This window comes from Ornithodoros turicata, chromosome 2, assembly GCF_037126465.1.
Source record: "Ornithodoros turicata isolate Travis chromosome 2, ASM3712646v1, whole genome shotgun sequence".
Taxonomy (NCBI): Eukaryota; Metazoa; Arthropoda; class Arachnida; order Ixodida; family Argasidae; genus Ornithodoros; species Ornithodoros turicata.
This window is the reverse complement of record NC_088202.1, coordinates 122,239,603-122,265,322: the sequence shown is the minus strand read 5'-3', so window position 1 is coordinate 122,265,322 and position 25,720 is coordinate 122,239,603. Positions and strand designations below refer to the sequence as shown.

At 45.4% G+C, this 25,720-nt stretch overlaps 2 long non-coding RNA genes across 2 annotated transcripts; one reads left to right on the top strand and one right to left on the bottom strand.

Moving 5' to 3' along the window:
- Window positions 1-15,067: 15,067 nt before the first annotated feature.
- On the bottom strand, window positions 15,068-16,217 carry LOC135384004 (uncharacterized). The gene is made up of 3 exons (XR_010420201.1): window positions 16,129-16,217; window positions 15,562-15,653; window positions 15,068-15,135 (listed from the first exon to the last, which is right to left on the bottom strand). It is a non-coding gene; the product is annotated as an uncharacterized LOC135384004 (long non-coding RNA).
- Window positions 16,218-16,301: 84 nt separating this feature from the next.
- On the top strand, window positions 16,302-17,881 carry LOC135384005 (uncharacterized). Its single transcript, XR_010420202.1, has 3 exons — window positions 16,302-16,673; window positions 16,982-17,097; window positions 17,696-17,881. It is a non-coding gene; the product is annotated as an uncharacterized LOC135384005 (long non-coding RNA).
- The last annotated feature ends 7,839 nt before the right edge of the window (window positions 17,882-25,720 follow it).

The window sequence follows — 25,720 nt, the reverse complement described above, 5'->3', positions numbered from 1 at the left end:
AAAGGTGAAACATCGTTCAGTGCATCTACTTTGGACCTGTCTAATACCCAAAACGCACTATCGCACACGACCTGGATCGACCCGCAATCCTGGACGGCGCAATCCCGCTGGACACGCCGCGCCGTCCGCACTTCGCGTTCGGGATCCAGGTTTTCATTTGACCCCGTCTGGTGAGAGCTTTGCACAATACCCACTCAAGTTTCAAATTAAAATAAAACATTGGTCCAGGATGTCTACATGAAATATATACACATTAATGCAAATGCTATTTCAGCTGTTTCAGCGTTTGCCCATGTTGTTTTCTTCGTTCGGGCCACTGCCATCACCGCCATCTTGCCAGCCCGGAACCAGCAGTGCGAGTAGAGAGAAGACGAAGAAGCGAAAGGAAACCAGTGCGCCTGTGCCAACCCTCCTTGAAGTGTGTAATCATGTTCGCGAACGCGGGACAAGTGTCTCCGTTGTTGATCTCTGTCGCCGGGACTCGCTTTGTCCGCACCTGAGGACGATCGCAATTACTGCCTAATCACGATTGCACGCGATGTGGGTCCTGCGTCAGTGCGTTTTCGGTATAACATAGTGGTCAAAGTTATCAGTTCCTGTGAGAAATTTCTTACCTGTTCATGATCACATGTGTGTAGCCTCGCTAGCGGCTCGCTATATCAGATGTTAAAGCTGTTGTTGCAACCATAAAGACATGTCTGCCATGAACTCTAGGTAGACATTGGTAACGAAAAAAAAAGAGGTATAAAGTATATAAGTAAAAAGTGTATAAGGGGTAACAAGTCATAAAATCTCGCAATCCTTCTAGCGATACCACATGCAGAACGTCGTCCTGCACGTTCTGCTTGTAGGCATCGATCGTGGTTGTATGTGCCTCTGAGCGATTCAATTGACGTCACCAATAAATAATGTGCTTTTTGTTTACGATTTCGTTGCGTTTCCTGCTTCGACTTAACCTCCCACGCTGGCTTTTATTGAAATGAATAAGCCCACCAAACATATATGTCGATAAACGTCAAGCTCGCTGCGATCAATTGAGCGCGCAGTTTTATCGACGTAGCGGCTTTCGTTTCGATTTCATTCGTCATACAACGACAACGTTGCATTGCTCAGTCTGACATTCGGACAAAGCAATCTCGTACTGCACAACCGACGACGACGGATATTTTATGAACCCGTGCAACACGGCAAAAGCTAACATCCTGCCGCTGCTGGATCTCCTTACAGAGGAGGAAGCACCGTAGCTGTTTCTTTGACCACGATTAATTTACGCTGGAAAGTATCGTTGCTAAGGGCGCGTGAGCTGGAAGCATCTCTTGGCGAAATATTTCGTATGGATGACAGGGGAGAATTACGCTGACGACACTGCTGGGCATAGTCAATAGCTGTAACGAAACTTTTGTTGTTCACTTCGCAGCATCTATCTTGCAGGCAGCAAGTAGAAGGAGACAGTTCCTTGCGCGAACTGCAGCAACAAATACGTGTAGCGATGATGAGTGAGGAAACGATAAGGTCCCATAACAGTAAGGCAATGCAGTGCACTCCAATGCTATGTCTGTGTATTCCAACGGACAAAAATTGAAGCCTGTAAAGGTTAAAAAAAGAACAAAAACAGTTCTTCAGTGAAACAATTTGGAACCCGAGAAAGGGACAGAGGAGGGACGACACGATACGTTCTCGTGTCGTGTCGTGTCGTGTCAGAACGTGTCGTGTCGTCCCTCATCTGTCCCTTTCTCGGGTTCCAAATTTTTTCACCATGTACCAGCTGGCCTGCACCGTTGCCCGTTTGCCAGTTCTTCAGTGTTCGTTGTATTCAGTGTTCACCGTTCTGCATAACAAAAAAAAAAAAAAAAGAAAGAAAAGTCTCCGTCGCTTGTACCTTACTCCGATGGTAATGTACACTGTTCATGGTATTGTCTTAAACTGCAGCAATCCGCTGCACGGGCATCTCCTGGAGGTCACAGTATCACGAGCATCCTCTCCTTGGATATGCGCATGACCGCGCGCCCGGAACTTTAGTTTTTGGCACATCATCCAAATCAGCAATTAATTATAATTGGGAGTAGGTTTACAGGTATACGATGAGTCAGCTTAAATTTGTGTGGCGACATGCTGCACGCACTGCAGGGTAGGGCTAATTGACACTTCGTGGCTTTACGTCGCGAGACAACTATGATCATAATCGATGCCACAACGGTAGGTCCGTGGATTACTTTTGCCCACCTGATGGAATTCTTTAACGTGTCCCGAAACGCTAGCAAATGGCACACCGTATTTAATGTATTGCGTGGAAGACGGCATGTATAAGCAACTTGTACCCTGTCACCAAGTTCCAGGCGTCCTCGGCCGTGTTCCATTCGAGAACTGTTGATATAGCAGGAAGGAAGGAAAAAGGAGGAAGACGACGAGGTGGTAAGACGTGCACTGTTGCTGCTCTGTTGTTGTTAGGCCTAACCGAGTTCTTTCCTTTATAATTTCTTCACTTTTCGTTGCTTGTAACTGGCACTTTGTGGTTGTTGTTGCGAAGCCGTGTCTCCCGGTTGAGACACCGGCTAAGCTAAAATGTACGACAACCAAGATGACCGCATCTTGGTGTTCAAAGTGCGAGCCCCGCAGGGTTATTTCGGAAAAGATGTGTTGGATGCTTGTAAACGTGTCGCGCCTGGTAAAGTTCGTGGTGCGCAGAATCAAGGGTATGGTTATTATGAGGTGGTAATGAATGATTTGGAAGGAGTGAGGTTGCTTAAGGAGGAAGGATCGGTTGTGATTGGGGGGAAAAAAGTTGATGCGTTTTATTTGGGAGCAAAGATGAGGAGGGTCACGGTGTTCAGGTACCCGATTGATTATCCTGACACAGACTTAGAGAAGGAACTTGGGAACTACGGTGTTGTAATTAAGACACAGAGGGAGAAGTACGGTGGTGACCACGACGACTGCGAGACGGGTACGCGTTTCGTTCTCATGGAGCTTAGAGGGGAACTTCCCAACTTTTTGACGGTGAGAGGGACCCGTGTTGAATGTCTGTACCACGGGGTTACTCGAAGGTGTGCTAAGTGTGACGCGACAGACCATTTAGCTCGTGACTGTAAGGCCCTTAGATGCCGGTGGTGTAGCTCCTTCTATGAAGGAGAATGTGGGAAGTGTAAGGCAGCAAAGGAGAGGAAACGGAACGTCCCAGCCGACGTTAGAGATTCGGTGTGGGGAGGAGTTCCTGATCCTGTTCACACTCAGTGGATTTCCGACGAGAATTTTCCTTGTTTGGGAAACACGGACAAGGACAAGGAGGGGAACAATGGTGTCGCTCAGGATGTGGAAAATTCGGTAGATGTGGATGATGGCGGTGAAAATTCGGTAGAAATGCAGGAAAATATCGCGGGAAAAGAAGATAAAGAAAATCAGCGCGCACTTCAGGAGGAAAGTGCAGTGGTTCATCAGCTTCAGCATCAGAACAAGCAAGATGCTGAGGATGACGAAAGCCAGGGTACGGAGGAGCCGGAGGATGTAGAAGGGTGTAGTAGGGTGGACATAAAGGAAGTTGAGGTGCTCGAAAATCGCTCTAGTGGTGACCCAGAGAATGTGTCGGACGCCTCAACCACCCCAACGCTTTGTGCGTCTCCTGGGTCAAATAACGAGGCGTCGGATAGTGGAGAGAGCGTAGCTACTCTGGTATCTGAAAGTGAAGGGCGTGTGAGTGACAGTAGTGAGAGGAATGATAGGGGTATGACTTTGAAAAGGAGGAGGATATCGAAGAGAAGGAAGAGGGCGGGTAAATGCGCCTAAGGTGCGTGTCTAGATGAGATTGCTGTTCTCCGGCGTGTTTTTCTTGAACCCTTCCCCGACTTCGTCAATGACTTTCAAATTATTAACGTTTAATGTAAGGGGATTTAGAAGTAGAGTGAAACAAAACGAAGTCATAGACCTAGCAAGGTTTTTAGGCGTGAATTGTTTATTCATTCAAGAATCGCATTGGCACAAACAGCTGGTGGCAAAAGACTTTGACAGATGTTTCAACACATTGTCTTATTGGAGCTACGGAACTCATAACTCACGAGGGGTCGGCATTATCATCTTAAAACCAAGAGAGGTCAAAGTTATCAAGTTTGAGAAGGACCTGCACGGGAGAATAGTAACCGTAGACATAGATAATGATGGCACGTTGCTTAGACTGATCAATATATATGGGCCAAATAAAGCAAATGAGTCGGGGGAGTTTTATAGAGATGAGCTTCCTTACTATTTCATTGGAGCTTACAGTTTCATTGTGGGAGGTGATTTCAACTGTGTAATTGATGCAAAAGATACATCATCGGGTGTACATAAAAACGTTTCTGGAGCTGCAGAGTTGCGGCAGGCTATAGATGCTTTTAAGTTGGCAGACGCTTGGACACTTGCTAGAGGAGGAGGAAATGGGTTCACACGACTAAATAAATTGGGGGGAAGTAGACTAGACAGAATTTATGTGTCAAGTCACTTGTTGGGTAATGTAGAAAATATTCAGACGATGGAGACCATTGACATCTCTGATCATAAGGGAGTTTTAGTTGAATTGACAAAAGTGGGTTTTCCAGGCTCCCGACACCCCTGGCGCATGAACACCAAATTACTGCAGTGTCCAGAAATTCATGCGGACATACAGACCTTAATTGAGAGAGCGGTCCGGGAGAGTGACAGTACATTTGCTTGGTGGGTAAAACTCAAAGATGACATCAGGAACTGTCTGAGAGCCTGGGGCCGGAAAAAGGCCCATGAGAAGCGTGCTTTGACATGCAGACTTCAGGCACATCTGCGCCAACTTCAACAAACTGGCACTGGGTTTCTTTCCGGTGTGACATTTTCTTCTGCCAACGATCACCTGGCACTCCTGAGGGAGGAGCGGTGGGAGGCAGTAAGGTATTTGGCGGCGAAAAATAAAATTGAGAAGGAAGCCTGGTGCTCCCGAAGGCTCCTCTCCAAACATCTTTCTTCAGCTCAGCCACCAATGGAGGCTCTAATGAAAAACGGCAGCAGAATCACTGGTCAGAGACAAATAGCTGAAATGGCCAGAGAGTTCTTCTCAGACTTGTACGGGGGAGACCTCACAGAGTCGGACCGTTTCAGTTCCGATTACACCCGCAGGGGTGTTGAACTGAACTGCGAGGAGGTTGTTCAGGTTGTCCGTAGCCTGAAAAACAGAAAAGCACCTGGACCCGATGGGTTGCCTGCTGAGTTCTACAAGCAGTATTGGAACCTCCTGGGTCCCTCTCTGGTTAAGGTGCTTAATAACTCTCTAAAACAGGGATCACTACCAGACGAGTTTATGGAGGGAACCGTTACTTTGTTATGCAAGGACCCCCAGCGAAAGGAGCAGTTGGGAGCCTGGAGGCCGATAACACTTTTAAACGTAGACTACAAAATTCTAGCAAAGGCTCTAGTAAAGAGGCTACAAAAAAACATGGAAAACTGGATATCTCCATTTCAGGGGGCTGCAGTCGGTGGTCGAAAAATACAGGACAAACTTTGGGAAATCAGGGATGTAATACAGTGGTTAGCGGAGAGGGACGTACGAAGTATTTTAATGGCCTTTGATCAAGAAAAGGCCTTTGATAGGTTGAAACATGCGTTTTTGAGGGAAACGCTAGAACAAGTCGAAGCAGAAAATGAAATAGTAAGCACTATAGGAGCGATGTATAGAGGATGCAAGAGCAGGTTGCTCATCAACGGTTGTCTAGGGAAGGAATTTACTATTCGAAGAGGTGTAAGGCAGGGTTGCCCTCTTTCTCCTCTTTTGTACGTCCTGGCATTTGATCGCCTCTTGCGAGAGCTCTATCAGTGTTCATCAATCAAGGGAGTGGGAATACCTGGCTCAGCACAGACAAAGACAATAGTCGCCTATGCAGACGACTTGTCAATGATTGTTCAGAGTGAAAAGGACGTGGAGAACGCATTGCAGGTTTTAGAAGAATATGGGACAAGAAGTGGAGCGAAAATTAACAAAGAGAAATCGAAAATGCTGTACATGGGGGGCGAGTACCCAAGGAGAGATCTAGGGCTCAAAGTTGTTGATGAAGTAAAAATTTTAGGTATCCTATTTGATAAGCATGGAGCGTCTTGCAAGAATTGGTCCTACTTGAAGGCAGCAGTCGAAAAGATTATGAACGATCACGACGAGCCTGCAATGTCACTGATGGCTAGAGCACAGGTCATTAAAGCGATCGTGGTGCCAAAGTACACATACTTGTTCTCGGTCATTCACCCATCTCGGGATGTATGCCGAGGAATAGAGAAATGTTGTTTTAGCTTCATTTGGAGTGGAAAGACCCAGTGGGTGGCGCAAGAAAGATTAAAGCTTCCAATAGAGGATGGCGGCCTGCAAATTCCGGACTTTCGACATTTGGCACAGGCATACGCGGTACATGGAGCTTACAGGATGCTAACTCAGGAAGGTTCCGGGAAACTCTTATCGAGATTTTGGCTGGGCACTAACATAAAACTTTTTAGGCAAGAAAGCATTGATCATAGAGTCCCAATGTCTGAAAACCAGCCAATACTATACAAAGTAGCGAAACAGGCTCTTGTACAGCTTAAAACGTTGAACAATAATAAGGACTATGGCGATTGCAAGGTCGTGGAAATATACAATGACTTGAGGAAAGAATTTGTAGAGAACTCCTCTTCCCAGATACCACGAGAGGGATGGAGAAGACTGAATAGCTTCTGGTTGGATAGTAAAAGGAAATCGCTGTTGTGGAGAATAGGGCATGGAGTACTACCTGTGAAAGACAGATTCTATTTATGGGGTAAGACCAGTAGACGGAACTGCGCGCTTTGTAGTCGCACAGAAACAGTAAAACATGCAATTTTTGAGTGTAAAGTGCCTGCATACCTTTGGTTATGCTTCAAAAAATATTTTGGATTAAGTAGTCTTACGTTTGAACAAGCTGTGGGGATCCACATTGGGCAAGTAGTTAAGAAGCAGCAGAGCTTCTATCTATTGGTCGCCGCAGAAATTGTCTATCAAGTGTGGCTTAATAGGTGTAGGGTTGTTCATGGAGGTGATTGTTGGAGCAAGGCGAAATTTAGAAATATTGTGAGCTATTATGTCCGCATGTGGCTTGGGAGGGAAAGGTTACGTTTGGGGCAGCGAAATTTCTTCAAACAGTGGCAGTGCAAAGGCTTCAGAGTGGTGGACGGGATCATCAAGTTCCACTTGAGCGAGTAAGTATGAATGAAATTATGTTTCCCGAGCATTTGAAAGCTTTCCAGGGGAGGGAATTGGTAAGATATGCGGGGCGGTTTAAATGTGAAGCACAGTGGTGTTGGCACTCCTCGAGAGTATACGATGGGATGCTGCACTTCAGTGCGATAGCAATGTGGCAATGTTTTAGAACTTGTCTCAGTTGTTGACTCAAGGATAGAAATAGGCGAGATAGGAATAACAAGTGGGGTAACAAGCGGGATAAATGGTTAGGGAAAGCTTAGGAAGATGAGTACACAAGCTTCTGTGGCTCATCTCATAGAGTCAACAATACGATATAGCAGGGTATAGAACTGCGGATAACTTCAACCACCCGGGGTTTCCAAATCCGTCATTAAAAGTAATTCCATGTAGAGCCCAGTCCAGTGGTCTGCTCATTTACCCAACAATTTGATGACCCGAACAACAGCACCAATCTGAACATCTGAACCTTCGTGACCACGGCATGTCATCGCTACCATGGATGGCAATGACTTCGCGGTTAGCCACTACGGCCAACGCCACATCAACATCCAGACCATTTCAACGCTTTCTATTAGCATTTGAGCACTGTAAACGAATCCCTTGCAGTCAAGAACAACGTGTAAGCCCGTTGAACCTTTTCTCAGTCCCATGTCAACAGTGTTGTATTCCTCGCGACATGCTTGCCTGAAGTCAACAGCTCCCGGTTTATCCGCTCTGAACGTCTGCGCTGACACGATTCCTTCGGGAAGCTAAACTCTTGGGTACTCTCTGATACCCCCCTACTACATGACTACATGACTCTCAGCAAAACGATTAGTGAAGGAGCTGTCGTTTTCTGTATTTCTTCATAATTTTCTGTGTCGCTGTTCCTTCATCTTCCTTCTTGTTTGTTTGTGTTTACTTTTGGGAATAGCAAGCCTACATCAAGGCTAACCTTATCGGCTAAGCCTTATCTTATTCTTCTATCAGTATTAAACATACCCCCTCTCTGAAATCCACATATACGTGTCTAGCGCCTAGCGACTAATCTAGCGACTTGGGCTCAAACAACACGCGGCATCGGGAGTCTTTTGAAATCGTTAGAAAACTGCCATTTATCGGGAAAATATTTTAAGATACTATATTTTTGCGGAGTTCCAGCTGCGCGCATCTCCTAGGCCTCAGTTGTTTCGTGCAGGTGCCGTTCCTCGGAGGGATGCGTACATATACCATGGAGAATAATCAATCGCACATATTGATACTTGTATAAGAACACAAAAGTTGTAACAATATTTGTGTGTTGAAGTGCGCGGATGATTCTGACACACACCACATTCTTTTGCAATTATAGACAACTACAGAAACGTCTGTACTCTAACATGCGCGGCCCTTCAGGAACACCCCCCGAAAGTCTCGCACATCTCTCGCTTATAAAGGCATAGATGCCACGATGACGATGACCATACGTCTAGCGGAGCAATGGCAATGACGCTACCGCTGTCAGGACCTTTTTTTTTTTTCTTTTAACTTTGGTTCATTTTTCGTGAAACACCCTGTATAAACAAAAAGGAGCGCACGCAGAAGCCGCACTTGATGTCGGAAGCTGAGACCAAGCAGAAATCCATCGTAAGAAAGCTTGAGTTTGAGCGGAAGAAACGGAGACGACACACAGAACTCAAATTTTGAGTTCCGTTCCGTTTTTTCCGCTCATACTCAAGCTTTCTTACGATGAATTTCTGCTACGAGCTCGCCTGCGTATATGCTATTCTTCCAAGCAGAAACTTCGAAAATGATGTCAAGAAACCGATGTTGACGGATTGTAAAAGAAAAGCTTGCTGTTAAAAATAGGTTCACGGCAATTTTATGTCTGCCGACTTTTTCTAGCGACACTAAAATTCACCTAGCGACATCTAGCGACTTTTTGAGACCTCTCTAGCGAGTTTTCTGCTAGCTGCTTCGGCAACACTGCGTAGGCGACGTGCTGCGGAGGTAGTGTTGGCAGATGTGCCCCCATTCCTGCGGGAGATGCAGGCACGGTGGCCGAAAATGAGGATCGTAAGCGGCGTGCATTTCATACTGCCAGGAAGCGGTGTGCGACAAAGCGTGCCGCCATTACACTCGGCCAGATGTTCAGAAATGCGCAACCAAGAGACAGTGACACTAACAAGAAGTTAACTCGTTTTGACTAGAGCTCTATGTTAAACTTTTAAACGTCAAAACGTTTAAACGTTTTCTTAAGAAACGCGTTTCGTAACACGTTACACAGATTAAACGTTTTCTTAAAACACGTTTAAACGTGTTCTGATAGATATACGTATTTAAACGTTTTCCCAGGATACGTTTAAACGTTTTCGTTTGCTTAAACGTACAGCGGCACGTATACGTATATAAACGTTTTCCTAGGAGTCGTTTAATCGTTTTCTTTTACATAATCGTTTTTAATCGTTTTCTTCCTCCTCTAAACACTACAGCTTACTTTCCTTGAAAGACACTGCAGGATATCGCAGGGTGGCATGTTACTTTGTCCCGCTGATTCGTGGCCGTCTTATGTTTAATAAAGAACAGTCAGAGCGCAGGGCGCATTTTACTCCGTTTTTTGGTGGTTAATAGAGCGTTGCCACGACCCCGTTTGCAGCGTACACCGAACTCCGCTCCGCATGCACTCATGGGATTGGGATCGCTGACACTCCAAAAACGGAGCTTTATCTCATCGACATCGTCCGGCAGAATTACAATTCTGGGTGTTATCCTTTTCTCCATCCCAATTTGTTCATAACGGGACGTGTACCGCTCTTTGTGGAAATTCGCGTCAGCGCATCATGCCACAGAAGTCGTGCTCATCCCTTTTTTCTCACTCTGGCGCAAGAATGATATCATTCGGGACAGTGATTGGTTCTTAACGCATAATTGGCAAATGTTCTGGTTTTAGAGTGCAATAGTGGGAACCAATAGGAAAGAGCAGGTTGCATTCTTCAGGCTAAAGTGACAATCTAAGTGGCTAAAGTGACAAGTGACAAAGTGACAGGCAAGGTGACAATCTTCCGCGTTCGTCTTCTCACCAAATACTACTTGCGTAAAGAAGATAAATACGGAATTTTTAGCATAAACTGCCCAAAAGATTCAAACATTCCATTCCACGAGCTCGACATGTTTAACACTATAGTGAAACACGTCGTTTCATATTGAAATATACGACGAAGATGAACACACATAGGGTTGCTTAAAAGCCAAATATGAACTGAAGTAATAAGCTACTTATAAGACAGTGAGAAACTGGCGTAGTTGGTAATTACTGATGGGAACCATGAACGCGCCAGGCATAACGGGACAGCTTCTGTCACTGTCCCCGTAATGGCTCCATGTTTCCCATTAAAGGTACTATAAAGCAGTCGAGGTGCAACCTCATGTTTTGTGTGCCCTGAATTGTGCACGTCCTAAGGAGTAAAATGCCGTAAAATTTTCTCACATAGACGTTATAACTCCCGAAAAAATGCAAAAAAAAAAAAAAAAAACGTCAACTCCGCCAAGTATGGCGGCGAAAATGTCTCATGCGCATGACTCTGGGCCAAACAGAGCGACGTACGATAGCAGCGCCACGGTGCTGAAACAAGGTCCAGGTATAGACGTTTAGCTACTGAGTGCAAGATTCGGCTTTTGTTTATTTTCTTTCACACAAATTACATTTTCTCAAAAGGTAGTATTTGCAAATCCCAACAGGAAAGCCATCTATTTATCGGTCTCCTTGTTTACAGGGTTGCTTGACAAATTCAGGACTTCTTCCCACCAGGCGTCGCCCCGACATTCTTCACTGCGTTTTTATTTACCAATTAAAAATACTTAGAGTAAACTCCTGCGCATACTACTTGTGCTGAACCTTTGAGTCTAGCACTCTCACGTCATGCTGACTGCATAGGTTCGACCTCGACTGCTTTATAGTACCTTTGATAAAGAGAAGAAGTTGCTTAAATAGCGATCCGTTTCGAAAGGCGTTCCATTTCGTATTAACAATGTTTAAACGACCTTGACATAACGTTCAACAGCTTCATTTTAACAAAACGCTTAAACGTTTCACATTGACAGCACGTTTAAACGTTTTGCATTAAACAAAACGTTTAAACGTTTCATAAGGAAACGTTTTCCAGACTATACGATAATCTAAGCGGCGTATAAAACGTTTAAACGGAAACGTTTTAAACGAAAATCGGAAAAACGTGTTAGATCCCGAGCCCTAGTTTTTACACGAAACGCATTTCGTCCGCGTTTGGCAGAGCGCCAAAGAGTACAGTATTTTGTGTGTGTGTACGCATTGAGTTGCAAAGCTAGTGCATGGAGGTAAGAAACTAAGGAGAGGGCTATAAGATCGGAGGGCCGTGGGACCCCTCTAGCGTTCGCTCCTGGCAATACCACGCCCATCTATGCCCACGTGATCCCCACATGTTTAGGCGTTATGTAGGTCTGCGCGGAGGCTGGGAAGTTTAGCAAACCTCATCTTCAGCAAACGTCTTACCTTCAAGGAGTCCATTTGCACAATACTTTGAAGGTTATGGGTCGTTTCAACATTTGCTGCGTGATAAATCACAGCAAAAGTTGAGCAAAACAGAAGAGAAGCCAGGCAATGTCACGATGACGTACGTACGTCTTCTAGCGATTTAGTGACTCATTGCTTCCACACTGAGATGATCTATCTTGTGTTTCAACGGGTGTGATAACTTCTAACTCCAAAGATGTTATGAAAGCGGAAACAAGTTATTCGGCCGCAGCTCGTCTCTGTATTCAGGTAAGATACGCCGCGGACATGGAGGACGCCATGTTTTATGACGTCTTGCCGTGGCGTTTATGGGTCACGTGTGTGGGCAACTAACCACAATGCCATGCGCGGGTCAAAGCACGCTCGCTTGCATTGGGATAGGCGCTTAGGGCATCTCCTTAGTTTCTTACCTCCATGAGCTAGTGTGAACGCCATAATAGAGAGTTTTAGCAGACCGTTGATAACGTGACTTGCGTGGAACCGTATCAACCGGAACCAATCAGTGGATAAGATTCCGAGTCACGCAGGACTGCGATTGGTCCCGATAGGCACGATAACCTTATCCACGCTATACTAAAACTCACTAATGACACATTCTAGATTATATTTTGCAGCACTAAAGCAGCACAACTTTGATGATTTTTGATGATGATTGCAAAAATTATTATCAGGGAAAAGTAAAAAACGAAACAAAACGTGATGTCATGCAGAACACGAAACGATATAGGAAACACAACAAAATGTCTTCACAGTCATTATACGCCAGCATTGCCACGACATATTGCAAGGTACTGCCAACGGTTTTTGGTAGCGTAGGTGAAACATTGCTGGCGAGATAAAATTTCAGTTCATATAGGTTGCACGCGATCGAATTATTCTCTCACATGAACAATGGGTATTTAAGCCGCACAAAACGCATGCAACACTCAACACTTAAAAAGAAGAAGAAGAAATAAGATTCTTCTACGATCGAGAGTATGTGAGAGTATGCGAGAGTATGTTCACTAATGATCTTTGCGCCCTTGCTTTGTGGAGATGCACAGGGGATTAACTTTACAGCAAGTAATTTTTTGCAGCGTTTTGCATTTTTTCAGAGAAAGGTATCAAGATTTCTTTTCTGACGGCGGGTAATAAGGAGCTCGCGTGATGAGTTATATACTCTTTCAAAGCGATCCCTTTTCCCGGCGGAAAATTTGAGATTAAATTTTAGTTTAAATAGCACTAATACACTTATGCAATATTAAGTACAGCAGGAAGAGCCACAGCGAAGTCTTCCCAGCATACTAAATATATATTAAGTATATTATTGTGCATATAGAGCATATTTATCAGGATATTAAACATAGCCTTTCGTAGTAAACTCCATGACTGATAAAATGAACGAGGGGACAAGGGGTGCGCAATAACGATAATACGATGTATAATAATAATACGACTAGCTTTTGTAGCTTCAAATATTTTTTTCTCTCTCTCACCTGTATGCTCAATATTTTCTGTACTGAACGAGCGCCACGCTGAAAGATATTCGTAACCGAAAGGTAGAATAGGACGGGATTATAATACTGTAACAAATTAACCAAGTTCGTTAGATTTTGTCTTAAAACGACCATGAAACGATATTTGATAAGCCTGCGAGCATTTTCAATTAGTTCCTCTGTAGTAAAGCATTCGCTCTGTGAAATATAAATTTGAAAATCGTTCAAATAGCCAAAATATTCGATATTAACCACGGCCGTGGACGGCAGCTGTTACGGCTGGCCTACGAGGCGAACTGGCCGTGACATCATACACAGAGGATGTTGGCGATTCGCGGACGGTCGAGCAAATTGCAAAATTTGCAAGGCAAGCTCGCAAGCATCGCAATCAAATATGTTTCAATTTGACCTGGAGATAAGATTGCATCTAGTCGCAGACACAGAATCCTACCGGAAGTGTATGTGTATGTAGCCGTTGATTGTCATCATGGTTACCGGAGCACATCTTCCTATCTGAACTTCTTCCTCGTCAGAAAACGTCCCTGTCGGTGGCCTTTTATGAGTTGCAGCGTACGGAACGATTCCTAGGCGCCGTCTGTGTCGCATAATCTCTTGCTCCATCGCTGAAAGTTTGCGTTTCGCCGTATTTCTACTGATTTCGACGGCAGATACACGACGTCGTTGTTGTCCGAACCGAAAGCATGCACCTACGTGGTCCCGCCGGGTGTGTCCTCCCAGTCGTCCACAGTTGGCTGAGAGGATTGGATGGTGCATGTCTCAGCAACTTATGCCCTGCAAACAAGTTCATGGCATCCCCTAGAAGTCGGCCCAGGACGCACATTTCCCCAGGGCGTCAGTCGTGACGTTGCCCACATACGTGAGGCCGACAACGGCAAGCCCTTTCACCATCATCACCACCACCACCACCACCACCATGGCATCCTCGACCGGGTTCCATCCCCAAATATTGCGATTGGTGAGCGGATAAGCAGCCAACTTATTCACTGTGCGAAGTATCATCTCTCATGTTGAATAACATGAAATAATATATTGTAACGATAAGGATACAGGGTGTTTCCCCGAATGTAATAAAAATTGTATGAAAAGATTTATTTTTCGAAATATTATGGTGTCAACGCTTTACTTATCTGGGGAGCGATTTTGCCATTGCTTCGGAGCCCTTTTATCAACTTAAATTCGCGAGATTGTATTTTCCCAATTGATCTCCGAAGTTTGCCGAGTGCACCTCACGTTTTTTTTTCTTTTTTTTTTTACAGAAACAGAACGTGCACGTCGGAATTACCCGACTTCATTGCAAAATACATTCCCTACTACTTTTGCCGTAGTTGAAAAAAAAAAAAAAGAAATTGCGAAACCCGCTCTTTCCGGGCGCGCAAACGATTGTATCTCATTACGGCCGAAGTCTCATTACGGCCGATGTCTCAATACGGCCGAAAGTCTCAATACGGCCGATAATCCTTTAATCCCCAAGTGTCTCATTACGGCCAAAGTCTCAATACGGCCGAAGGTAGTCTCATTACGGCCGAAGATGTCTCATAACGGCCAAATGTGTATTGTAACCTGCATTGATATGCAATGTCGCAGCCAGGTATGGATATATATTCAGCAGGGTATAAGGCATGCACTGTGCCCTTAGGGCCCTTATCATATTTATATACACATATTGCGAGACAAACGGTATGTTATCATACCACAGCACAATGCAACATATTGTGTAATGTGTACTCCCACAAGGTAGTGTTGATGTTGCTGTGAAGCAGGCTACTATGTGGAGTTAGCTACTTGTAGAGAGCTAGATGAATATTGGCTTTGTTGTGACGCTTTTGGAGCCATCCTACAGTCACTGGCCAAGACGGAACACCTATCTCAGTCGATGTCAATTTATTTCCATTCGCCTTACAATTGTACAATTCTTGCTTCTGGAATGAGTAAACCTGCAAGAAGCGAAGAGCAACCAAGAATAGGCTAGAATATTTAAAAAACAAAAAAAACACAAGCATTTGTCTCTACATGGCTGGTTTTAATGTGCACAAGCTGCACATGTGTTGATACGTGTCTGTTATTTCATACAAGGTTAACATAAATCTTCATCTAGACAAAAGAATGACAAGCCTTAAAAATGTGACTTCCAGGTAAACACAGAGCATGACCATGATATGAATATAGGTTCAGTAGTTCATTCCTTTAATGGAAACATGTGAATATCAAATAGTGATACATTACAATTCATGAAATGGTGCATGCATAACTTTCCATATCTGGTTTCTTTTTTATAAAGGTAGTGCACTAATTAACATTCGTGCACTACTACAAAATTTCTCACTTCACAACAGAACCTTATGATGATCTTAACAGCTCACCTCTTCGGCCAGGACTCCCTGGGCAGCAACATCCTATTAGCCATGTTGTTGTTTTTCTTTTTCGGAATCCTCCGTGCAGCCACATACCATGCCTGGAATGGAAAACCAGCTATAAATAACAATGTATTTGAATGACTTCCTCTTGAAGTATTTATTCTAATCAGATATGCTTTTGTGCCTAGTATGGTGCGCGAAGGCACATAAGTACAACATTTGCAGACGTTCGACGTAAGCAGTTCAAGGAGATCAATTCAAGTACGCCGACTTGCGCTTTTATTTTTGAAGAAATACGACGACAAATTTTAACAAATTAAATATGGCTCACAATGATACGAGTAAATGCTGCTGTACGGTGATACATTGTCGATATCTTATCGTCTTCGAATAAATTTGTTGTTCCTAAACGCGCAACCAACTAGAAACAACGCAAACCTACGAACAGATACCGAGTTACATCTATTACAGGCACTTCCGCTGTTTTGATTCATTTAAATTACTCGTATGAGAATCCAACTATGTGTGGACAGCACACTACTAATCCAGACAATCTACGAAAGCATTACTCACCAGAATTCCTGCTGGACTTGGTCTTGGTCAACACTGCGCGATATACGTTGGGGCTGTGGCGATTCATTCAACTCGATTTTTACCGGAACGACAGGCGCTGCTCGAAAGACAACGACGGAAAATAGAGAGCCGCTATAAAGTCCGCTAATTTGCACATTCCAGCACTACAAATCGATATATGAACACGTCGTAAACAGCAACCACTCGCTCACACAAGAAACGAGGTACCCAACGTTGCTAGACACCATCCGAACTCCAAAGTGAGAGTAGCAAAACAACAAGATATCAAAACACGAAAGGAAGAGTATTTATCCCCCCTCCCTTCTATAGCATGCAAAACGTGATTTGCGCTGAGATGAACATATATGTTCATGACGCGAGTAATTTTCACTTTTCACTGATCCAAAGGAGGTCACGTGGGATTGCTTGGCGTTTGCGAAATTAACAGCAATGAAAATGGCGAAACGAAACTTGTGAATCGTGCATTTGCTCTTCATGGTAGCTGCCAGAAAATCGAATCAAGCTTATGGGACACTGGATTACAGGTATGTTGGCATCTTTTTCATTCCTGCATATCATTTCACATTACGTTATACGTGAATATATGGTGTCATGTCATGGGTGTCGTGTCTCACGATGCTGGGGAAGTAGTTGCATGGGGAAGTGTGCATGGTTGTAGACTTTTAATTTTTGATCGCGTAATCGAAATATCGGCACCTTTCGCATTGTGGCTTGCATGTGACCAACCAAGTGCTGTTCCCTTACTAGCGCTTCCTGCAAACGACAAAACGAAACATGTGGGAATGTATATTTTTGATTACTCATATATAACAAGAAAATTTATCGTTTTCAGGTTGCTGCCACTACTCCATGTGCCCGCAATTGTCTTGCGTGTATGATTACACTAACGACGTCGCCCACCACGGCGGAAGTGTTTTGCGTACACGCGTTTCAGCATGAAGCCTGCAGGTAACATCTGATGCTTGCCCTTCGGGTATTCTGAATTTACATATTGTAGCTTAGAGGAATTCCGAATGCCCAGAGTGACACACACTTATAACATTGACATCATTGACATGACATCAGTGCAGTGGCATAAGCCCTAATGTAGTGCCCCACGAAAATGAACGAGGGGCAGTGGTTTATCCAGAAACCCAAGCACGAGAGGGGTGTTGGAAAAAATTGTGGGGGGAGGTCATCATTATAGTTACGTCATTACAGCTTAACATATCATTACAGACGTATCTGAAGCTGAACTCACAAGGGCACCCCCTGTAGGGGGTGCACAGGCAAAAAAGTTAGGGGGTGTAGGGGGGTCTGGGTAAAGCACTGACGAGGGGGACTCCTCCACCCCATGTCAAGCCTCATAAAACACCTCCTGAAATACTTTCCTGGCTATGCAGCTGCATCATTATGACGTAATTGTCATTGTTGTCCATAATTCTTGAATATGTTTTGAATATATGGAAAAAAAAAGTCTGCTTGACAGCATATGTCTCATGGTCATCATCAAACAAAAGCATATGTCATTTTGTTCTGTGCCTTATGTACTTTTTTTAAATTTCAGGTGGACGTAAATTGTAGAAGGCAGCTAGTGGGGGAGAAGATCATGGTCATAGGTCATATGGCTCCTGGAGCTCCCAGTGGGCTCCCTTGTGGAGTACTTTTCAGAACACACACACAGTTCGCTCACAGAACCAACGAGTAGGATGTTACTTGAATACTGAGAGAAAATGGCGTAACACATACAAATATCGTGTGAGACATATGACAATAAAAACATTTTTCACGAGGGATGCATGAAACACTGTCGCAATATTCTGTGCATGAACCATTGTGTGTGACACAAGCCGTGGGGGCACACCGCCTCTGACACATTTTGGAAAGCATAAAACACAGTATATACACAGCTAATATGGTGGATGCTTCTTTTTTCTTTTTGGCCGTTATGAGACATCTTCGGCCGTATTGAGACTTTGGCCGTAACGAGACACTTGGGGATTAAAGGATTTTCGGCCGTAATGAGACTTTCGGCCGTAATGAGACTTGGGCCGTAATGAGACTTCGGCCGTAATGAGATGTTACCGCGCAAACTGTCGTACAAGCTCAGTTCTCAGTCAAGCTAACGCAAGATGCGGCGGAAGAAAAACGATCACCCGCACCTTCCTCTCCTCTTCTTGCTCTTACTTCTGGTAACTCTGCGTTGCAACCACGCTGGCGTTATCAGTAGAAGCTCTGAAATGAAAAGTGAAAGGGCAGATACATAGCCTCCCCGCATCGCTTTTTTCGGAGATCTGAGCGCGGCCGGGAATTTGCGCGGGGTTGCCGGGGTTTTCGCTTTTTTTTCCCCGGTCGTTGAAGCAGTGAATGTATTTTGCGAGAGAATGGCGTAAATCTGGCATGCGTTTTCTGTTTCTGTCAAAGAAACGTGAGGTTGACTTGGCAAATTTCGGAGTTCAATTCGGAAAATTCAATTTCTCGTGAATTAAATTCGATAAAAGTGCTCAGAAGTTATGGCAAAATCGACCCCGAGATAAATACCGTTGACCCAATTATGTTCAGACAAGTAAATTTCTGAATACGATTTTTGTATCGCGTTAGTTGGAACGCCCTGTTATATAAGCACGATAACGCTATTTTTTTACTCGCTAACAATATCTTCGCTGCAAGTTCTGGTGTAGTATATGCTGCATGCTGGCTATTTAAGGAGTCATAACTAAGTGCTGCTGCATAAGGAGTCGAGATGCTGGAACGACAGTAGCGGTAAAGTGGCGGCAAAGTACTTACGTTACTTTTACTTAGTAACGGTAGCGGTTTTGCGTTACCGGTTAGGCTACTGTGCGAAAGATGTAACTTACGTTACTAACGAAGTCACAGGTTATTAAAATGAACTTGAAGTTCCTAGGCTACTTTGAAAACGTAACGGGTTGCTTCCGAGTTACTTGCTACCTAATATACAGGGTGTTTGTTCTAACGTGTCCAGAAGTTTTATGTAAAGCGAGCGATAAAAGAGAAACGAGCGCTACTTTTCAGCTACTTGACTAAGAAACAAGTGCTACTAGTGAAGCAGTACCTGTTTCTTACTTAGTTAGTTGCCCTTGCGCCACTAAACTTTCAACTACATACATACCTGTTTCTTACTCAAGTAGAAGACAAGTATATCACTTGCTTTTCTTTTATCGTTCGCTTTAAATATAATTTCTGGACACGTTAGAGCAAACACCCCGTAGACTTTCTAGTTCTTGACATTTCTATAATTAATTCAGATATTGATCTCACAACAGGCGGTGCAAGACGTTTGTGCAAATACTTTCATTTATACGAAAACTACACCAGTATTTGATGTGACGAAAGAAGCTAAGTACCTTTATGTGCTTCTTTAGCGAAGCATTTGATAATTTTGATCTCGTAATAAAGTTCTTCAACGGAGCACAAATCGGACTTTGGAAGTCTAAGTTCCATGAGTTGTCTTCTATGTACATTTCGTAGAACCGCGCCAAGTTTTAATCTTAGTACACAGTGCCACTCTCATTATAAATACACAGCTCGTCGCTACGGTGAGCATCATCTGAGCCTTCTAATGCACGGCCGAAACGGAATTCAATTTATTTAAACATGCTGCAGCCTGATTAAGGCAATGGTAGGAGCAGGTTTGCATGGCACAGAAAAGCCTTCGTGGAAAGAGTCCTGCTGTCACCAGGAATCGAATTCTTTAGACATATTATGCATGGGAAAAACGATATTTAAACACGTCTATGCGCCGGCTGAAGCGCACAATATTCAGAAAGTGCACACTTTGCAGTGGAGAAGGTGCCGCAAAATTGAAGTATAACAACGGATTCAACTTGGCTTGTTTGTGGACAATTGAATGAAGGTACTTCAGTCTTTCAAAAGCTTTTCGCTCGCTAAGCGGCATTAAATTTGTAGCGTTTACTGCGCAACGACGGGAAAGCGGAGGAGGACGTGCCGTGCACGTACGACAGTGCACACGTGGCTGGCCTCTCATTGGAGAGGAAGGACGCCGCTTGCGATATTTGCGTACCAGAATCGAACAAAGGTAGCTTGGAACTTACCGTAAGTTACTTTGACAAAGTTACCGAAAGAAGGAGCGAGTTCCCCAAGAGGTGACCGGAACTCTAAAGCAACGATTCACGTTAAAAGGTACCCAAAAAGAGCAGCTTAGTTACAGTAACGAACTATTTGTAACGAGTTACCGCTAACATTGATATTTTGTGTACGAAACGAGCGTCACGCTGAAAGATATTCCGGACCGAAAGGATGAAGGTAACGCAGGACGGATTTAGCTCCTGCGAACTCGTTAGTACAGCCTTGATAGATTTTGTTGCGACGGCAATAATTACTGGATGAGAGCCTTGTTCGTCATTACGATAAAGCTATTAACCCGTAACGATCGTTTGAGAAACATTTCAGAGTATATGTATCAAACTTGTTTGACCCTCATTTCCCAACGTTTTGAGGATTTCTTAAAGAGAATGCACCCAATTAGGAAAAAGAAAAACGAGCTATGTGCAGTAAAAATGTAGTCCTGTTTTGCGATCCGGGATCCAAATGGTAGCGTATATAGCGGAGGTAGTCAGGCAGGGGTCCGTTTCAAACATAGGTTTATTACATGTTCGATGTGTAGACGAGAATAGACAACTAGCTGCTGGAACCCAGCACTCTTAAATAAACAGACCGGAAACTGATGTCACTTTTACATAATGACAGTCGCGCTCGTGCGTCAGGTCCGGTCCACCATATCCTTGGAAGAAGGCGACGTCTCTCTTGTTTCGGCTGTCAAGCTCTGTCTGGTCAGCGGGAAGAATGGGCGACTTATCCCTGTTCGTAGACATAATCCTCATGATATAACAAAGGATGTGTCTGGACGATCACAAAGGGTATGTCTGGACGATGGTGCTGTGGAGTCGGGAAAGTCTGATCTGCACGTGGCAGTGCAACCAGGTGGCTCGCTGAGTCTCAACACCTAATAGGTAGAGGTGAGTGCGGGTAAGCAAACTTGGACCCGCAGGGTACCCGCGCTAGCGTGACCCACACTCGCACCCGCAAGAATTTAATATGGGCGTCCCGCACCCGCAGTGCTGTCTGTATACCCGCATACCCGCACTGGGACCCGCAGGGGAAGCGTTCCTCGTCCACTTTACCGTTGTTTCTATTTTAAAACAATGGAAATTCTGAGTGTTGGCTACGGGTCTCGGAAGGCTTCAATCGTATGTCAATAAAACTGCAATTCAACAGAGAGCCATAGATGGCTGCATTAATAATCGAACTCGCCCGCCAGCACTTGCCTGCTGCAGTCTGGCACATGGATTTATACGGCCAACGACATAGGGCACTGCTGAGCTCGCGTGTGACACAGAGGGATCACTTAGTTGGCCATGGAGTGCGGGTAATGCGGGTATACCCGCATTACCAACGGTGGCATTCTGGGTACACCCGCATTTTACCCGCTACCTGCAGCGATCGCAAATACCTATCCGCAAATCGCGACGATGTGCGGGTAACTGCGGGTACCCGCGGGTATACCCGCATCCGCGCTCAGCTCTACTGATAGGCACAGGAACGAAAGAAAGGTAATGGAAATGACATGAAAAGAGTAATACACCGCTCGCTCATATGCTCGAAAATTAATTTATTATGAACATAATACACTAGCTGCCCTCAACACGCTCAGACATAACGCTCGATTCGTTATGGATAACGTGCGAAACAGTTATTATCATTTATGTCGTCGGAACATTAGTACACTTGTCGCTGAATCAGTGGTTCGTTTTGGGCCAGTACAGGAGTACCGGAAATGCACCTCAAAAATCTGAAACTTCGGATAACGGACAATTTGGAACTGCAAAGCAAACATGATTTTTAAATGCGATAGCGCTTCTTTAATGCACTTCTGGGATATCCGCCTCGCGTCGCGCTGGTCCCCTTCGGGGTTTTTTTTTTTTTTTCGTTTTTTTTTTTCGGCGCCGGTTGAGTGGGGAGATTGAGAAGGATTGGAAGGAAGATATTCGGGAGTTTTAGTGACACCTCTGCTCCTTCGATAACTTTCCGACTCAGCTTTCCATGAAGTGCACATGCGTAAGCTGAGCGGGGGATCTCTATCGTCTACAAAAAAATATCGGAATCCCACTGATTCCGAATTTCTCGGACTTCTTTCGCGCGCGCTTTCGTGCTTCCACTCAGCTGGAGCATGCGCAAATCGTGCGCTTACAAACAAGATGGCTGACAACCACAGAAACAATATCGTTCGCTCGCGGCGTGCACTGCGAACGATTTTGTTCTGCAACTTCCCGAAATCATGGCTGGCCGACAACCGCGCGGACAGTAGCGGATGTTATGAAGCAAGGACGTCGGACTGTTGACGAGGCGTAGTGTACTTAACGCCGTCTGTGACTTCCCCCGCCTGGACGCCTAAGCCTAAGTTAAGATATACAGACGATTTTTGACCAAACGCTGTCGCCAGCGCAGACATGCGCAAAGAAACATTTAGCAACGTAAAATTTTCCACAAGCATTGAGACAAATGCTTGTAACACGCGTTCCTTACGTACAATGTACCTGGAACCCAACTACGATACTAGTAAATGATGATGATGATGATGATGGTAGGATGGTGATAAATGAAGTTAAAATCTGTGCGGGCAGATGGCTTCCCGCTAAATCTTCCGCATCGGCGGGGTCGTTCTCGGTGACTTTTCGTCCGCAAACTAAAACTGCGGACAAACGCTTTACGAATGATTCCCACCGACTCGTGACTCGTATTTGTTTTTCGGAGATTGTATCGATCGGCGTGTTCGCGTAGTGGGAACTGAAACTCCCTATATAGCGGATTGGAAGGTCTTTACGATAACGGTTCCGAGAATATGATACGCCAAGCACCTGATTCCTTTGAAGTGGCTGGCATCACGTTGCTGATCTTTGATTTGACAGCTTCCTCTACACTATAGTTTACACTAAAGAACTGTGCCGACATTGGTCTGAAAAGTCAGGGAAACCTCAGACAGCACAACCGGCGGTGGGATTCCAACCCACCACCGCGCTGCCGCCACCGTTGCGCCGCACGAAAATCACGTGGTCACAGCGCAGGGACCACCCTTGATTTGCTGCAATGCTATCGCTTATCGTGCGCATATGGCAGTGCGCAAACGAGTGCAGTGAATTTTGAAATGCAATTGCATCTATTTAACGCACTTTCGGGGCCTCGATATGTCCGCGTCGCGTCACGCCGGAACCGGTCCACTCGTCACAATCCCACTCGTCACCGGAAGACTCGTCACAGGATAATAGGTCACACCGGCCCTCTGGTACGAGGTCCTTTTGTCACCGGAACACTTGTCAAGGGGGTAGTTGGTCACCGGAACACTGGTTGCAAGCAAAAATCATTCGTGGTTCAGGGTCAGTTCATGTAATATGCACCCGTCGAGACTGACCAAGGTTAGGTCAGGAGAGCCTTTTACGTATTTCACACGTTGGGGAGTGGGTCAGTTCATGAGAATACGCACCCGTCCAGACTGACGAAGGCTAGGTCAGGAGAGCCTTTTACGTATTTCACAGGTTGGGGAGTGGGTCAGTTCATGTAGAACATGCACCCGTCGAGACTGACCAAGGTTAGGTGAAAAGAGCCTTTTACTATTTCACACGTTGGGGAGTGGGTCAGTTCATGTAGAATATGCACCCGTCGAGACTGACCAAGATTAGGTCAGGAGAGCCTGTTACGTATTTCACACGTTGGGGAGTACGGTGCGGTGAGCAGGTGGCAGGTTCACTGTGACGATTATTCCGGCGTGACGGCAGTTCCTCGTACGAGATGCTCTGGGACGAGTTGGCCTCCTTGACGAGTTCGCCTATGACCAGTTGGCCTGTGACGACCGGGCTTGTGACGAGTTCTCCAAAACCCGCGTCACGCTGCCTGGAGAGGTTTCTTTATCGCGGCTCCGGTTCAGTGGCGATTTAGAAGGATTGGAAGGATTAGAGAAGATTTAGCAGATTGGAAGTTGTTTACGATAACGATTCCGAAAACGTGATAGGCCAAGCACCTGATTCCTTTGAAGTGACTGACATCACGTTGTTGATCCCTGATTTCACAGCTTCCTTCATAGTATAGTTTTCGTAGAGCGCTTCCGATGTGCTAAAACTCCCTAGTGTGTGCTTCTTTTTGACTCCGTGTTCGCGCCGCGAAGCAACTGTGGATATAAGCGTCGTACAGACGTGGACAGGAAAAGAGGGGACAGCAGGAAGGAGTGGGGAACAGGACGGTTGGTGTGCATCCCGGGCGGATTTTGCCACTGACTTTGGAACAGTGCCACCATTCGTCTGGAAAATCTGCCGGAAAACACAGGGAAGACAACTGACAGCACACCCGCTAGCAGGATTCGAACCTACCACCTGCTAATCTTCCGCACGACCTTGGCTACCACCAACGAGCGGACGCTTTCACCCGCTTAGCCATGCCGCTGGTCGCTCAGTGCAGTGGTTTATCCAGAATCGCATCGGGGGGAAATGGGGGGGAGTCATTATTACAGTTACGCCATAACAGCTTAATATATCATTATCAGCAGCTGAAATAACAAAGGCCTCCCTGCAGAAGGTGCACAGGAAGAAAAGTTAGTGGGGTGTCGCCAAATATTTGAGGTGTGTATGGGGTCTGTATAAAGCACTGGCTCAGTGTATGCACAGCGCGTCCCGTGAGATGTGCCGTTCATGTTGTCTGACAACACGGATGCCGCGGAGTTACAGCATAGGCGGTGTGCTGCGGAGCATTCGCGCAAGTATAGAGTTCGTAGGTGTGCCGCCATTGATGCGGGAGAGACAGACGCGGTGGTTGAAACTGAGGAACGCAAGCTGCGTGCGGCCGATAATGCAAGGAAGCGGCGTGCGACAAAGCGTGCCGCCGTTACACTCCTCCAGATGTTCAGAAATGCGCAAGAAAGAGTACAGTGACTTTCACAAGATGCGAACGTGTTTGCAGCCGAAACCCGTGTTTCCGCACGAGGCCCATGGCAACCTATGGTCGGGTTTGCCGTTTAGCCGCACACAAATCATGTGTGGTCACAGCGGAGGACCGCCATTCGTCTGCTGCAATGCTACCGCATGTCGTACGCGTTTGGCAATGCGCCAAAGAGTACCGTGAATTTTTCTTAATTCTGCTGGAATGAGACACTGCTCCTGACAAAATTTATACTGGACTCGTTTCGTTTTTCGATATCTAATTCCATGATCAAACTGGCATAAGAAAATTGAAATTCTCGCCCGCCACTGGTACCACAAAGCCGCCAGTGAAGTCACCGATTGGGACCTTGAACTAAAAAACGCGGACCTTTCCCGTACGAGAGCGTCCGCAGCCACTCTGCCTTTACCAAACACTCATCTGACGCTGTGGCGACCCACACAGTTTCACTATGCCCACGGGAAAAGAGCACTGCCATGTCCATACGAACCAATAACTAGACGACTGCATTGCTCGATTCAGAAAATGAAAGAAGCAGCCCTTCTGGTAGACTCTAGTGCGACCGTGCTTTTTCTTGTCTCTTTGCATCCGGGTTGGCTGACTCCAAGCGCACTCGTCTCCGTAAACA